This window comes from Macrotis lagotis, chromosome 7 (assembly GCF_037893015.1).
Source record: "Macrotis lagotis isolate mMagLag1 chromosome 7, bilby.v1.9.chrom.fasta, whole genome shotgun sequence".
Lineage (NCBI taxonomy): Eukaryota > Metazoa > Chordata > Mammalia > Peramelemorphia > Peramelidae > Macrotis > Macrotis lagotis.
This window is the reverse complement of record NC_133664.1, coordinates 65075828-65091939: the sequence shown is the minus strand read 5'-3', so window position 1 is coordinate 65091939 and position 16112 is coordinate 65075828. Positions and strand designations below refer to the sequence as shown.

Sequence of the window (16112 nt, the reverse complement as noted above, 5' to 3'; positions counted from 1 at the left end):
TGCCAGATGACTGGCCCAAAGCAACCCAGGAACTGAACCAATGGCAGCAGTGGCAGTTTACAGACATCTCAGTTCAGAGAAACTGAAGACAACTTAGAAAATTGGCAAGAAACTTCCTGGACAGAAGCAAGATGAGGGCAAGATGCTAGGAAGGCACGGGGTTTTTCCCAAAACAACTTTAAATGAGCTCTAAAGGGACCCTAAAGTGATAGAATGCAGTGCCCCTCCTCCCCACACCAAAAGAAACAAAACAAAACAAAACAGAATGAAACACATTTTCAGCTCAAGGTATTTGGAGTAACTTTAGAAAAGGTCTGTCTTGCTTGAGGGAAGTGAAGCCCAGCATAGGTAGGAGATGGGAAGCCAGTCAAAGGCTCTTAGCCACAGCACAGCTCAGGTCCTACTCAGTAGGTCAAGTGGTAAAGCAGGTCACCAACTTGGAAGGCTCAAAGTGCGAGATGAACAATCTTGATGGAAGCAGCTCCTCTCAGCTCTTCTCAGATCCTCTCAGCAGTTGAGAGAACTAGGACAACGCTATTAGACTGGCTGTGGACAATGTTATCCCTTTCCAGAGGAAGAAAAAACAAAACAAAATCCTTCAGAATCTGATGGACATTATATTCATATTTTTAAAAATCTCTTATGTAATTCTTTCCCTTAATCCTAATTCATCATGCTAAAAATGGCTAATCTGTAAACACGTTTAACACAAATATATATGTACAATATTAATCTGACTGCTGATGAAGAGATGGGCATGGGAAAGGAGGGTGGAAGGAAATTTTGTAATTTAAACATATACACATGAATGTTGAAAAACCTTCATAAAATGTATTTGGAAAAATAAAATGTCAATTAAAAATAAATAAATAAACATATCAAATGGGAATATGAATTGGTCTCAAATATCAAAAAGACATTTTGGAAGGGTTCAGCAAGTATTTTCAAAAACCAAAGAAGAGTGGAAGAAGAAAAGTTGAGAAACTGAATGAGTCATGCATGAGAATTATGAAAAATTGACTGAAGAAAATTAAACCTATAAAAGTAAAATTGATCAAATAGTGAAAAAAAAAGTGAAATCTAAAAATAAAATTAACCAATTGGAAAACTGACTGAAGAATGAACAAAAAATGTATCTTCAAATAAAAGACTGGAGAAATACATAAAAATATAAATGGAAAGAAAAAAGTTAGTCAATAGGACTAAACCGTTCACATTCCTACATAGGAAGACAGTAATTATAACTCTTGACAATTGTATTTATCTTAGGAGAGCTGAAATTCAGAAGCAAACAGACAAAGGGTGGGTATAAATTGATTATGACGTGATGATCCTTATAAACTTATATCCTTGAAAACTATATTTCTATTGGAACAGAATGACGGCATTTACTTGGACAGATGATGTGGGCTTTAAATTTCCTTTGATGTGATGATAATCATATTAAGGTACTTTTAGTTTTTAAGTATTGTCTTTCTATTGGGACAGTTTAAGGGAGTATATTTGGATAGAGGGTATGGGTATAAATTGACTGTGATGTGATGATACTTGAAGCTCCTGAGAATTGTATTTCTAATGGGACAGTTGAGGGGAGTAAAGTTGGATAGAAGGTATAGATATGAAATGATTATGATGTGATGATGCTTGTAGGTCTTGAGAACAGGACTTCTTTTGGGACAGTCTATAATAGGACAGTGAAAAGAGTATACTAAGATAGAGGATATGGGTTCAAGACAGGTATAAAACAATTATAACATGAAAATAAAGGATTATACTGGGGGGGGGAAGAATGGGAGGTAAAAGAGGATAAAGAATACTACAAGAAGAAAAATTAATTGGAAACAAAATAACCTAATTTTAAAGAATGATAAAAACACAAATTAGAAACAGAATCAGTCAAAGACAATGACAATGATTAGCCATTATATTTAAACTTATTAAAGAAGAAATAAAATACTTTAAAAATCCCCATTTCAGAAAAATAACTAATGAAAGCCACTAATGAACACCCTAAGAAAAATCTCCAAGACCACATGGATTTACAAGTGAATTCTAACAAACATTTAAAACCTAAATGCTCACATATATAAAACAGAGAAAGAGGAACTGACAGAAAAGATAGAAAAAGAACAAATCAAAAATAATTAAATAAAATGGAGAATAATTAAATACCAAATTAGAAATTCTGAAAAGAAGAAATTAAGATAATTGAAAGTAAGAAAACTATTGAATTAAGAATTAAAAATGAGTTCATTTTGTGAAAAAATCCAATAAAATAGATAAGCATTTGTTAAAAAAGGGAAAAGTAAAACCAAATTACCAGTATCAAAAAATGTGAAGGGAGAACTCACAACCAATGATGAGGAAATTAAAGTAATAATTCTCAGTTATTTTGCTCAATGGTATGCCAATAAATCTGACAATGTAAATGAAATGAATTAATATTTACAAAAATATAAATCACTCTGACAGAAGAGGAATTAAAATACTTTAAAAATCCCTGTTTCAGAAAAAGAAATAGAACATGACATTATTGAACACCCCAAGAAAAGTCTCAAAGACCAGATGGATTTACAAGTGAATTCTAACAAATATCTTAAAAACAATTAATTCTGATTCGAAATAAACTATTTGGGAAAAATAGGCAAATATGGAGTTCTGAAAAATTCCTTTTATGACACTAACACATTAACACTTAAATGAAGAAAAGTCAAAACAAAGAAAATTATAGAACAATCTCCTTAATGAATATTGATGCAAAAATGTTAAATAAAATATTTGCAAAGAGATTATGGTAGGTTATCATTAGGATTAATGTGCTATGATCAGGTAGGATTTATACCAATTATGCAGGAATAGTTCAATTTTCAGAAAAAAATTATTCTAATTGTCCATATCAGTTACAAAACTAACAGAAGCTATATCTTTATTTCAGTGAATGTTGAGAAAATTTACAAAAACAGCACCCAATTATATTAAAAATACTAAAGAGCTTAGGAATAAAGAGAGTTTTCCTTAAAATGATAAACTTTCAATCTTATAAATAAGTGATATAATTTAAAATTTTATAAATAAGTAAATAATCAAAAAATGATAAGTATAAAATCTAAAGCCATTAGTAAGCACTTTATACAATAGGAATAAGCTAGAAGTATTTTCAATAAGATCAGAAGTGAAACAAGGATATCCTTTATCACTACTTTTGTCCATATCCTATTTTTAGCTTTAGCAATAAGAGAAGAAAAATAAATTGAAGCAATTAGGATAGGTAATGAGAAAACAAAATTCTCACTCTTTGCAGATGATATGATTTTATTCTTTTTTTAGAAAGAATTTATTTGTTTTATTTTACAATTTTTCCCCTAATCTCCCTTCCCTCCCCCCACTCCCCACAGAAGGCAGTCTGTTAGTCTTTACATTGTTTCCATTAATCTAAGTTGAATGTGATGAGAGAGAAAGAAGGAAGAAACATAAGTATAAGGAAGAAACATAAAGTATAAGAGATAATAAAATTACAAAATAGGATATTGGTGTTTTTTTTTCTCCTAAATTAAAAGTAATAGTATTTGGTCTTTGTGATAGGATGGTATTCTAAGAGAATTCTAGAAAATCAACCTAAAAACTACTTGAAACAAGAAACAACATTAGTAAAGTTGCAGGATATAAAATATACCATATAAATCATCAGTAATCACACACACACACACACACACACACACACACACACACACACACAAACACAGAGACATATATTTTACCAACAAAGCGCAATAGCAAGAGACAGAAAGAGAAATGTCAATTAAAGTAACTGAGAGAACATAAAATGTTTGGGAGTCTCCCTGCCAAGACAAACCCAGAAGCCATATAGAAATAATTATAAAACACATTTCACACAAACAAAATCAGATCTAAATAATTAAAAAAGGCAATTATGCATGGGTAGGCTAAGGTAGTATAAAAAATTGACAATTTAATCTAAATTAAATTACTCATTTAGTGAAATACTAATTGAGTTAGAAAAAATAACAATTTTTTTTTAGATTTTTGCAAGGCAAATGGGGTTAAGTGGCTTGCCCAAGGCCACACAGCTAGGTAATATATTAAGTGTGTGAGACCGGATTTGAACCCAGGTACTCCTGACTCCAGGGCTTGTGCTCTATCCACTGCACCAGCTAGCCGCTCAAAATAACAAAATTAATCTGAAGGAACAATTGATAAATGAACAAATAAGGATATCAAATGATCAGATATGGTTATTAATGCTATCTAAAGCCATATTAAAATATTCAAATTCATTATTGATTGAAAAAAATTATGTTAAAATAATTCTGAGGTACTATCTTATACTTGATTGGTAATATAGCAGAAAAGGAAAATGAAAAATGTTGGAGGGGATTTAGGGAAAATAAGACATTTTTGTTTTTTCCGTGATGTTGTGAACTTATTCAAGCATTCTGTAGAATAATTTGGAACTATGTTCAAAGGGGTATAAAAACCACACACAACTGCTGACCCTAGCAAAATCACTACTAAGTCTGGATCCCAAAAGAGAGGAAAAAACAAAAAAGATAAAGGACCTACACACACACACACACACACACACACACACACACACACACACACACACGAATATTTGTGGCAGTTCTTTTCTGATGATAAAAATATTGGAAACTGAGGGGATGCCCATCAGTTGAGGAATGACCAAACAAATTCTGGTATGTAATTATGATTTAATACTATTTGGTTCTAATGAATGATGAGTAGGATGTTCTCAAAAAACTTGTAAAGACTTACGTGAACTGTTGCAAAGGGAAATGTATTGTGTTCAAGATAACAGCAATATTGTAGGATGATCAATTGTAAATGACTTAGCTTTTCTTAGCAATACAATGATTCAAGGTAACTTTGAAGGACTTACGATGAAGAATGCTATCCACCCACAGAGAAAGAACTGATAACTCTTGGAGTATAAAATTAAAGCATATTTTTTCATTTTCTTTATTTTTCTTGTATTTTCTTTTGTTCTGGGGTTCTATGCTATCTTTCACAATAGGACTATTATAAAAATGTTTTTCATGACTATTCATTATAGCCTATATAAATTCCTTAGAGGGATTGGGGGGGCAGAAGGAAAAAAAATTGGAACTTAAACTTGTAAAAATGAATATTAAAAGTTGTTTTACAAGCAACTGGGGAAAAATAAAACATTTAAAAAATAATTTGAAAAGGGCAGTTAGGTGGCCCAGTGGATAGAGTGCCAGCCCTCAAGTCAGGAGGACCTGAGGTCAAAATTGGCCTTAAACAATTAATAATTACCTGTGTGACTTTGGGCAAGTCACTTAGCCCCACTGCATTAAATTAAAATAAATCTTTTTAAAATAATTTGAAAAATTGGGACAAAGTCATTACATAGGGGCCAGCTCTCTCAAAGGAAGGAAGATAATAGGGTCTTCAGAAAAATCCAGCAATTACTTTTAAGAGGCTATACTTTTGATTCTTCCCCCCTACTCCAATAGCTCTATGTGCTTCTGAATTGTCAGATATGTCATTCTGAATCATTATGATGACTAGAGTATGTCTTTTGTAAGGCTTCAGTAAATAATCTCCTAATGGCACTTCCTCATTTCTTCTTTTGATAGTCCATCTTTTCCTATAAGACTCTTAGTCTTGCTACCATTACATCTTTTGTCTTCCTTTTTCGTTCCATATTCAAATATTTTATTTTATTTTATTTTATTTTTAGGTTTTTGCAAGGCAAATGGGGTTAAGTGGCTTGCCCAAGGCCACATAGCTAGGTAATTATTAAGTATCTGAGACTGGATTTGAACCCAGGTATTCTTGACTCCAGGGCCAGTGCTTTATCCACTGCACCACCTAGCCACCCCTATATTTAGATAGTTTATAAAAGATTTTCATCTGTATTTCTCTTCTTATGCCTGGGTCACCATCTACCTTATATTAGACACAATTGGTTGTATACTCCTACCGCTCCTACCTTCACATTAATAGAATGTAAGCAACTTGATGGCAGGGAAACTTTCATCTTTGTATCCCCTAGTGGAGACCTCTGGCTTATCACAATGCCAGATATTTACTAAGTATTAATAAGTATTTCTTGAATTGGCTAACTCCGACTGTCTCTGAGCCAAACACCATTTTTCACAGTCCTTCTTTGAATCAAAAATTTCTGGCTTCTATGAGAGCCATATAATTTTAAAAGAGTTATATTTCTCACTTAAAATACATATGAAAAAGGCTCATAGTGTTCTGCCTGTCACATTTGGTAAATAAACCTTGTAGTTCTTAAGTAATGGGATGGCTCAATGCAAACAGCAGTCTAGACAGCAGACTCAAGCAGATCGATACCTGAAATGAGGTTCTGCATGCTCTGATAACTTACAATTTTAATAGTCAACAGCCTGCTGCTCCAAAGTGTGTAAATGTGCCTCTTGGAAGAGACAGAATGTACTCAGTGAGAATGTGCTGCTTCTTATGTAGAAAGAACATAAACAGCAAAGAAACAATTATATGTGATCTGGAAGGGTCTACACAGTATTTTATGAATAGGCTCCCAGAAACAATGAAGCTACAAGTTAGCTGTCTAAGATGTCAATTAAATAAGGGCTGGTTTAATATGTAGGCTGAGATTGTTTTATGAATTCCACTACCTGAATAGTGGCTTAAAATTTTTTTCACCAATCCTATCTGAATTTACACAGAGAGCTTCATCTATTTTGCTTAGGGCTCTAGTTCCAAGTCAACTGTTTATTACTATAGACTTATATTTTAAATGTTTTTATTTGAGGCAATGGGTTTAATTAACTTGCCCACGGTCACACAGCTAGGTAATTACTAAGTGTTTGAGGTTGGGTTTGAATTCAGGTCCTCCTGACTCCTGGGCTGGTGCTCTATGCCACCTAGCTACCCCCTAGACTTATATTTTAAATATAAACCAAATGGAAGGAGACATGCTGAGAGATTTAATTGTAATTTATCAGTACCTAGAATTCAGTGAAGATCTCTGTAATATTATAACCATACTAGATTCCAGGCTTTTGTCCTATGATAGCCCACAGTCAATAGGGATTTATTTTTAAGGGTTTTTTTTTTGTTTTGTTTTTGCAAAGGCAAATGGGTTTAAGTGGCTTGCCCAAGGACACACAGCTAGATAATTATTAAGTTGTCTGAGGCTGGATTTGAACTCAGGTACTGCTGACTCCAGGGCCGGTGCTCTATCCACTGCACCACCTAGCCACCTCTCAATAGGGATTTATTAAACATCAACTATGTACCTAAGGACTGAGAATAGAGAGATAAGCAAAAGATGGTTCCTATCCTTGAGTATCTAATGGACTCATGAAATAATGAAGGAGATAATATGTAAACAGCTATGGACAGGCATGTTATCTGCAAGATGGTTGGAAAATAATCATCAGAGGGAAATCATTAGAATTAAGAGGGACTTGATAGGCTTCCTAAAAAAGTGAGAGATTAGATGAGATTTAAAGGAAGTTAGGGAAGCCAGATGGCAGAGATGAGGAGGAAGAATTTTTCAGGCATGAGGAACAGGAAGAATGCCAATATCAAAGAATTCAACATTAATTGTGGGGCAGGGGTAGAAGGTATAAGAAGAATGGAAAGATAAAAGTAGGTCGATCCTTTAAGTACCAAATAGAAGATTTTATATTTGGTCACCCACAGGTAAGATTCAGGTGGGAATTGACCAGCCTATACAAGAATTAAGACTAGACCCAAATATTTCATTCCTCCCTTCAACCCAAACCAAATACATTTTTTTCAAATTCAAGGGCAAACAAATTTTTCTGGCATGCTTGACCAATATAGCAATTATAAAGAAATCTATTAAGAATACACACTTAGAATGTGAATGATTTTCTATGATTAAATCTGGAGGATTAATTAATACTTCAAATGTTTCTGCTGTGCATCTCCCTACCAGATACATATGGTGGTGGGGGATATGAACAACTTTTATGACCAAGAAAGGATCTTAGTGTCTGATACCTCATGACCTAGAAATATTAATAGATCCTAATGTCTATTGTTTCTTCCCATTGATAGGCTATAAGGGTTGTTAGTACATTCTAAATTCAGCAACTTGAAACAAAATCTACATTATCTACCTATAGTTAGAACTCTAGGGGTGGCTAAGTGGCACAGTGTATAGAGCACCGGCCCTGGACTCAGGAGTACCTGAGTTCAAATCCAGCCTCAGACACTTAATTACCTAGCCATGTGGACTTGGGCAAGTCACTTAACCCTAGCCCTATTGCCTTGAAAAATCTTAAAAAAAAAACAAACCTGTACTTAGCACTCTATGTATTTCAATTCAGACTTTCTTGCAGACCTAATCTTTGAGCAGACCACTTCATTTTGAAGAATGCAAGCTCATCCCTTTAAATCTTTATTTGAGCACTAGTACTATTGAAGGATCCAAAATTACCTCTTACCTTTAAACCTCTAAGAATAATACAGAGTTGAGTTCACAATATTTAAATCACATTTTGGAGAATCATGGTTATTTCTTGCACAATAAATGATAGTTTTTATTTTAAAAAGTCAAAAATCAAGGTGATGATGGTTTTTTAATTGTTGTCCTTCATGATCAAAAAGGAGGAAAATTATATCATTATATTGGAGTCAAGGTAGAGGGAGTCTAATGACATTGATCAAATCAAATGAGCTCAGAGGACTCTATCACAGGTAGGGCACCGATGTGAACATTTGGAGTGGAAATGTTTCTAAACTAGTATATCTCATATTTCTTTTGAACAACTGCAATTTTGCTTTTGCTCACAAAGCAAAGCAACTTCTTTGATGTGGGCATTCCTATGTCAGTGCCTTCCAATCAATTCCAAAATTCTTCGGAAAGACTTGAGAGTATCCTTATACTGCTCCTTCTGACATCCATGTGAATCCTTCCATTAAGTGAGTTTCCATAATATAGCCTTTTGGGCAAATATTTGTTTGACATTTGAACAACTAGGCCAATCCATTGGAGTTACACTCTCTATAGTAGAGTTTGAATACTTAGCAGTTCAGCCCAAGAACGGACCTTAATGTCTTACCAGGTGATCTTCAGAATCTTCCTAAGACAATTCATATGGAACAGAATCAGTTTCCTGGCATGGCACACTGGTAGGCTGTCCAGGTTTCACAGTAAGATCTTACAGGAGTGACTGGGGATGACTGAGCAATTAGGTGAAGTTAATTCACTTGGGTAGCTAGGTGGTTAGTGAGCTTGGGATGTTGAGATACAGGTTAGTTTTACACTACCATCCAAAGTTTGTTGCCTCAATCTCATACCTCTGAGCCTCAGTGATATGGGAAAATCCTTACTCTAAGAAGTCAAGATGGAGATCTTGATCATCAACTATCCTAATCTTACTATGTCAGGCCTATGACCTCCCCTAGGATAAGGAGAATGGCATCTTTACACAATGTTCCCTCACTTTCCTCAGTCTTATGATGTCATGGTATTCTCTGAGATCAAAGGACAACACCTCCTCCTATCATTAAAGTCAGGAAGACCTGAATTCAAATCAAGTCTTAGCAAACACTAGTTGTGTGAGTAAGATCAGCCCAACAGAACTTCAGTTTGGTGGGCAGCCTAATACTACCTCTTCTCTTCCACACTTTTCTTTGGATCCTCCCAAACACTGAGCTCGTTCTGGCGATCCAGGTGTCGAACTCTATGTGTATATCCCTGGAAATTATACTACTAAGGTAAGTGAACACATCCACAGCATTCAAAATTTCTTCATTTGTTGTAATTGATGGTTCCACATTTGGGTGGTATGGTGCTAGCTGGGAGAGAAACTCTATTTTCTTGGTGTTGATGGGTCAAAATGAATACAATCGTAGCCTGCATTAGGTTCACAATCATCTATGAATGAAAAGGTCACACATCAACTTCCCCGCCCCCTTTTCATGTTGAATAATTTACCTTCAGAGTAGTAGCTGTCTTTGATCCTGTTTTCATCCTCACTGAATGCTAAAAAACCATAAGGAGGTTTAGACAGAAAATAAAACCCCAAGTGTCCACAAATGTTTAGCTGGAGTATCCTATAGACTGGACTAATGATAATGACATGAGTTCCACTGTAAATATTGCAGGCATCCACTGTTCAAGGATCTCTCATGTTATTATTAGTTTTGGAGACCTAACTATGTTGTATATATGTATCTAGTTGTATATATGTATATAATTGGGTCTTAACATTGCTTCTTTACTTCATTTGGATATGGAATCCAACAAACATTTTAAGTACTTTCTCTTTGTCAGGCATTTTGCTGGAAGTTGGTGATAGGAAGGGATAATTAAAAACAGCAATAACAACAGTTTGTGCCCTCAAAGAGTTTAAATTCTACTGAAGAAATATATCATGGAGACATGAAGCCCACCATGATGTGTGTGGAAGCAACACTGACTCTGGAGACTAGAGATCTGGGTACAAATTCCACTTCTGATGGTTTGCTACTTTAGTTACCTTGGACAGATCCCTTAATCTCCTTAAACCTCTGTTCTTTTATAGGTAAAATGAGGACATAGGATAAGCCAGCTTGTGAAGTCACTTTTAGCTCCAGATCTGTGATATCATCATTTAAGGAGGGAGAGAATACAAATAAGGAGGAAGACAAAGAGAAATGCTTCCTGAACTTTGAAGAAAGCTAGGGATTCTTAGAAGATAGAGAAAATGAGATTATGCAACTCAGAAATGTGAACCTGTCCTTGCAAAAGCACAGAAAGGCAGAAGTAGTTGACAAGGAGAGTTCCTTTTCCATGACCAAGTTGTTGAATTCAATAAAATATATTTATTAACTACATCTTACAGTTTTTGAATAGCCAGAGTCAAGGCCATATTTGAAACATAAGGGGAAAAAAGCTGAGCAGATGATTGATATCCAGATTCTGGAATTGCTTTGATATCACCTTTCCTATTATCTGAGAAAGGGAAATGTGAAATGACCTAGGAAGTTGTTGATTCAAAAATCAGACTCTTAACATGTATGAACAGCTATATGCAAAAAATAATTCAAAATTTTCTTGTTTAAATTGATTCTCAAAGTTACAAAGTTTGTGGGCATTTAGGTAGTAATTAGCAGAATATTTATTAGTAAAAAAAGTTGGTTAGTATTAATAACATCAATTGAGATGCATTATGTCATTGTGGAGAGAAAGCTGGTCTCAGGAAGACATGACTTTGATATCTGCCTCTGACAAATAGTGTGATATTGGTCAATTAACTTTTTTTGTTGTTGTTTAATCATTTTAGTGATATTCAATGCTTCATAATCCCATTTGAGGTTTTCTTGATAAAGACACAAGAATAGTTTGCCATTTCCTTCTCCAGCTTATTTACAGTTGAGGAAACAGGTGTCTTTAACTTGTATTAACTATATGAGTTGCCCAAAGTCACACAGCTGGTATATTTCTAAGACTTGATTTGAATTCTGGTCTTCCTGACTTCAATGATAGGAGGAATAGTTGTCCTTTGTCTCAAAGAAGATCATGACATCATAAGATTGATGAAAGTGAGGGGGCACTGTATAAAGATGCCATTTTCCTTATCCTGGGTGAGGTCAGTGACCCAACATAGTAAGATTAGAATAGTTGGTGATCATTGGGAGATCTTTACTTTTTAGAATAAGGATTTTTCCCATATCACTGAGGCCCAGTGGTCCAATATCAGGCAACAAACTTTTCAACAGTAGTGTAAAAATAAACCATCTCTTGACATCCCAACCCCACTGACCACCTGACTGCCCAAGTCAATTAACTTCACCTAACTGCTAGGTAGCCCAGGTTACTCTTCTAAGTTCTTGAGATGCAAAGCAGGTGCTTGTCTGCACTAATTGAAGGTATTTTATCATCTATAGATCCCTATAACAATGAAGTCACAGTTCAAGTCAGCCCTGTTCTTACCACCTCCACATAAATATTGTATTTTTGAGAGGGGAAGTGTCATATAGTCCAAAATAGGTTAAGCATATTGTCATAAAGGCCTGTGTTCAAATTCTCTCTCTTACTCCTCTCTCTTGCCCAGTCTGATCTCTATCATTCTGATTTATAGACGAGTGACCAATGTGCATTGGTGGAGGGATTGTCATAATGGAGTGCTTTCTATTGTTGAAATCACTGATCTGGAGCCAAAAAATTAAGAATTAATATTTTAATGAGCATAAATTTCTTTTTCAAATTAAATGCCTCGAAGAATAGGAAGATAGTTGTGAAAAAAGTAGATACAGTCAATAAATTGACACCCTTAATGCTAGCCATCAGAGCAGTTCACTTAACGAACTCTATTGTTCTGTTTGTCATAAATGCATGTGATAACTGGTTCAAGAGCTGTTAGTAGCAGTACTCCAATAATAAGCTGAGGCTGAATAGTTTAAGGCAATAGCAACCATTGTTACCTAGTCTACTTTTCCAGGCTAATATAATTGCCTTTCATTATGTCTATCTTGGGTGTCCAGAAACATCTAATTAGTGAGAAAAGCTTTCTAAATTCATTTCATTAAAAAGAATATTAAAAGTTATAACTCAGAATTTAAAAATATGCATTATATACACAAAAATGGATTCATTGTGTGATAGATTTTATGTTAAGAATCAGAGAACTATAATGCAGCATATCAGCTGATATGCAATGCCAACTATTCCTTCCCTCTTCTTGCTTTCTTCTCTCTGATCAGGATAAAGTCATCTGATTGGAAGACCAGTTGATTTTTCCCATGTCAACATTAAGAAGAACAGAGAGCTGGAATAAGTATGAGGAGAAAGCAAGCAAATTGGAAGCAAAAAACAGACCTAAAAGTGAGTGTGCAGTTTGAGAAGAAGAAGAAAAGGAAATGTCAAAAATGAGGAAGAAAGTGGGCAGACATCAAATCAGACATCATAATGGAGTTTAGAGTACATTTGAATAAAACCGGGAACAATGGGCTGAAACAGAAAAGATAAACAGGCTGAAAACAAAACAAAAATTATTTTGAAATTCTTTGCTCTTCAGCTTTAGGTAAACTAATAATTATTCATGGAGAAAGCTTTCATGGAGATTATGATGCCATAGAATCTTGTGGTTTGTTTCCTTCTGATAGGCATATGGACTAGGGGATAATTGTTTTTATAGCTATATTCTCTCTCATGTACCAAGACCGAAGAAAGACGTTAAAAATGAAAAACAAAAACATAGAAAAAGCATTTCTAAGTCAGTCAAAATACTAAAGATGCAAGAAAGTCCACTGAAAACTTAGGAGAGATGGTTATACTTGCTTCAGAGAAATTAAAATGATGAAAATATAATTTCAATAAGCTAAAGTAAGTAGGGAATGCACTAGGATAGAGAAGGAAGAATCAATGGTTTAATTTAAAAATAAAATCACGTCTAAAATTGGAAAGGAGGCACTGATCATGATCTGCTAACTTTAGGTGAAAAGACAAAAGGATGTAGAATCTATAGAAATGGAAATCTAGTTGGTTCTCTTGAATCTTGACTATTTGTATCCTGAATTTTAAAAAATATAGAAGCTGTTGATGTGATTGTCTATGTTACAGAGATGATGAACATTGATAAATTCCCATTTGGTTGTTCAAAGTGCATGCAGCAAACACAGCACTATATTCCCATGTTTAGGCATGAAGATTTTTGTGTTGATTTGCATGTAAGAATTTTCATTTCCCAGGAAATGTGGGTGAGAGTTGCTGCATTGTTTTGCTATTTGCAGAGTAGGAAGAAATCAGTACACAGCTGATGCCCACTTTGTGAACCTGCCCCTTCTGGGGCAGCTCTTGGTTAACTTTGCCTGGGACCAAGGTTTTGTCATTCTCGTGGCCTTCAGTCATAAAATCCAGAATTCACACCCCACCATGGCAAGCGTGCAGCACATTCCTGATGCTTCTGCTTCTTATTGTTTGTTATTCAAACTCAATGCATTTGCCTCTTCCTTTTGTCATCATTATTAAAAATGCTGGTAATGTCTTCTCAGCTTGAATTGAAATGATTAAGATCTGAAGAGAAATAAAGCAATGCTCAAGCAAAAATGTACATGGATTATAAAATGAACATTAACTCTAGTATATAGTTTACAATTGAACACTTTGGAACATGGATATGTGGTACGCAGTTCAAGGTCAGAATTAATCATTTTATCTCCACAATAAAGGAGAGAACTTTTATGCTTTTAAAGTTAATGGCTGTAGATATTTTACAAATGTAAATAGGGATAGCTGTTGTGTGAACAGCTAGGTGGTACAGTGGCTGGCATAGCAGGTTTGGAGTCAGGAATATTTTTCTTTTTCTGAGTTTGACTCTGACCTCTGCCATTTTCAAGTTGTGAAGATCCTGGGAACATAACCTATTTGCCTCACTTTCCTTCTCTGTCAAATGAGCTGGAGAAAGAAATGGCAAACCACTCTAGTATCTTTGCCAAGAAAATCCAAAATAGAGTCATGAAGAGTTGGACACAAATGAAAAATGACTGAACAATGAACAAAATGGCCTGTTGTATTTGGGCAAGGATGAATTTTCATGGATTTATGAAAATTCTATTGAATGAAACAGTATAGCAAAATATATTATATTGGGTAGAAAGTGATTGATGTTTCAGCCAGCTGAAAGTGATTGGAAAAGTCATTCCTCCATCACCCATTTATTATCTATTATCATTATTATTAAATTTAGTGCCAGACACTGCTAAGCATCAAAGATACAAACCAAAATTGAAATTGTCCCTTTCCTCGTGGAATATAAAAAGAGATGACATGAGCTAAAATTAAACTTGTCCAAAACAGAACTATCATTCCTCTAAACCTACGCCTCTTGGAATCAAGTTCCTCTGTCTCTGTTTTGCATACCACTATCTTTGGTCACCCACATTGTCAATCTTGGAGTCATCATAGACTCCTCAATGTCTTTCTCACCATCCAAACAATTGTCAAATTGAGTTGATTCTACTTGTGGAGGTCTGTCCCCTTCTTTGCATGCATATAGCCATCACCCTGGTTCAGTCCTTCTGAACTATGGTGACCCTTTTAATCTATCCTCCTGCTTCAAGTCTCTCCCCTTCCCAATATGCACCACATACAACAGTACAATTTATTTCCTAAAGCTCAGCTCTGGACATGTCACTACCCAGTGACTTAATAAACTCAAATGGTTCTCTAAAACCTCTAGAATTACATGAACATTCTTCTACCTGCTATTTATAATCCTTCACAAATTGTATCCAGTCTTTTTTTCCAGTCATATTAGTTGTTTGAATTAACAAATCGGTAAATTTCACAGAAATCAACTCAACAAATATTTGATAGTGTCATATAAATAGAGTCAAATTTACCACATCATAATTCTATTCCCTGCTAAATGATTTTCTTTGTATTAGCTCCATATTGGTTCAGAAATAGAATCACAATGTCAGTCCTTTCATACCCATGCCAATCTTGAAGGGTTATCACTAAACCCCAACCAAGATTGATTGCTGAGATGAATTCAAATCCAGTCTCAAGTATTTATCAGCTGGGTGACCATAGGAAAGTAACATAACCTCTGCCTACCTCAGTTTCCACATCTGTAAAACAGGGTTAATAGTTATGAAGAGCAAATGACTTGTAAAATGCTTATCACATAATGCTTATCACATACAGAATAAGCATTCTATCATTGAAACAGCTAATGAAATTTGTGATCAGTATTTTAGATGTAATAGTTGTATTCTTTTTTTAATTTTCATTAAAAAATTTAGAGTTGGAAAAGGACCTACATAACATCCAGGCCAACTTTTTCATTGGACAGAGGAAAAAAAGCTAAAAGAGGTTCAGTGACTTCTCTAAGATCATATATAGGTCATAAATAGCAGACTCGAGATTTTAATCCAGATCTTCTAACATTAAATGCAGTCCATGCCCTAGTATACCACATTACCTATTCCAGTAGAAATGCACAATTTGTGAAAATAATTTTTTTGAATTAAGTACCTGATTGAATCTTGAGATTCAATGAGATATTTTATATGGCAGGTGCAATAAATCTCAGAAGCTTAAAAATGACTATTGGTTGTTCAAGTGACATAAAGAACATCATTACTTGTCCTTC

At 34.6% G+C, this 16112-nt stretch overlaps 1 long non-coding RNA gene across 1 annotated transcript in view; it reads left to right on the top strand.

The window, feature by feature from the left end:
- LOC141493696 (uncharacterized) overlaps nt 1-13047 on the top strand; it is a 62731-nt gene extending 49684 nt beyond the window's left edge. Inside the window, exon 3 of the long non-coding RNA XR_012470292.1 lies at nt 12718-13047. This is a non-coding gene — a long non-coding RNA (uncharacterized LOC141493696). The remainder of the gene's footprint in view (nt 1-12717) is intronic.
- The last annotated feature ends 3065 nt before the right edge of the window (nt 13048-16112 follow it).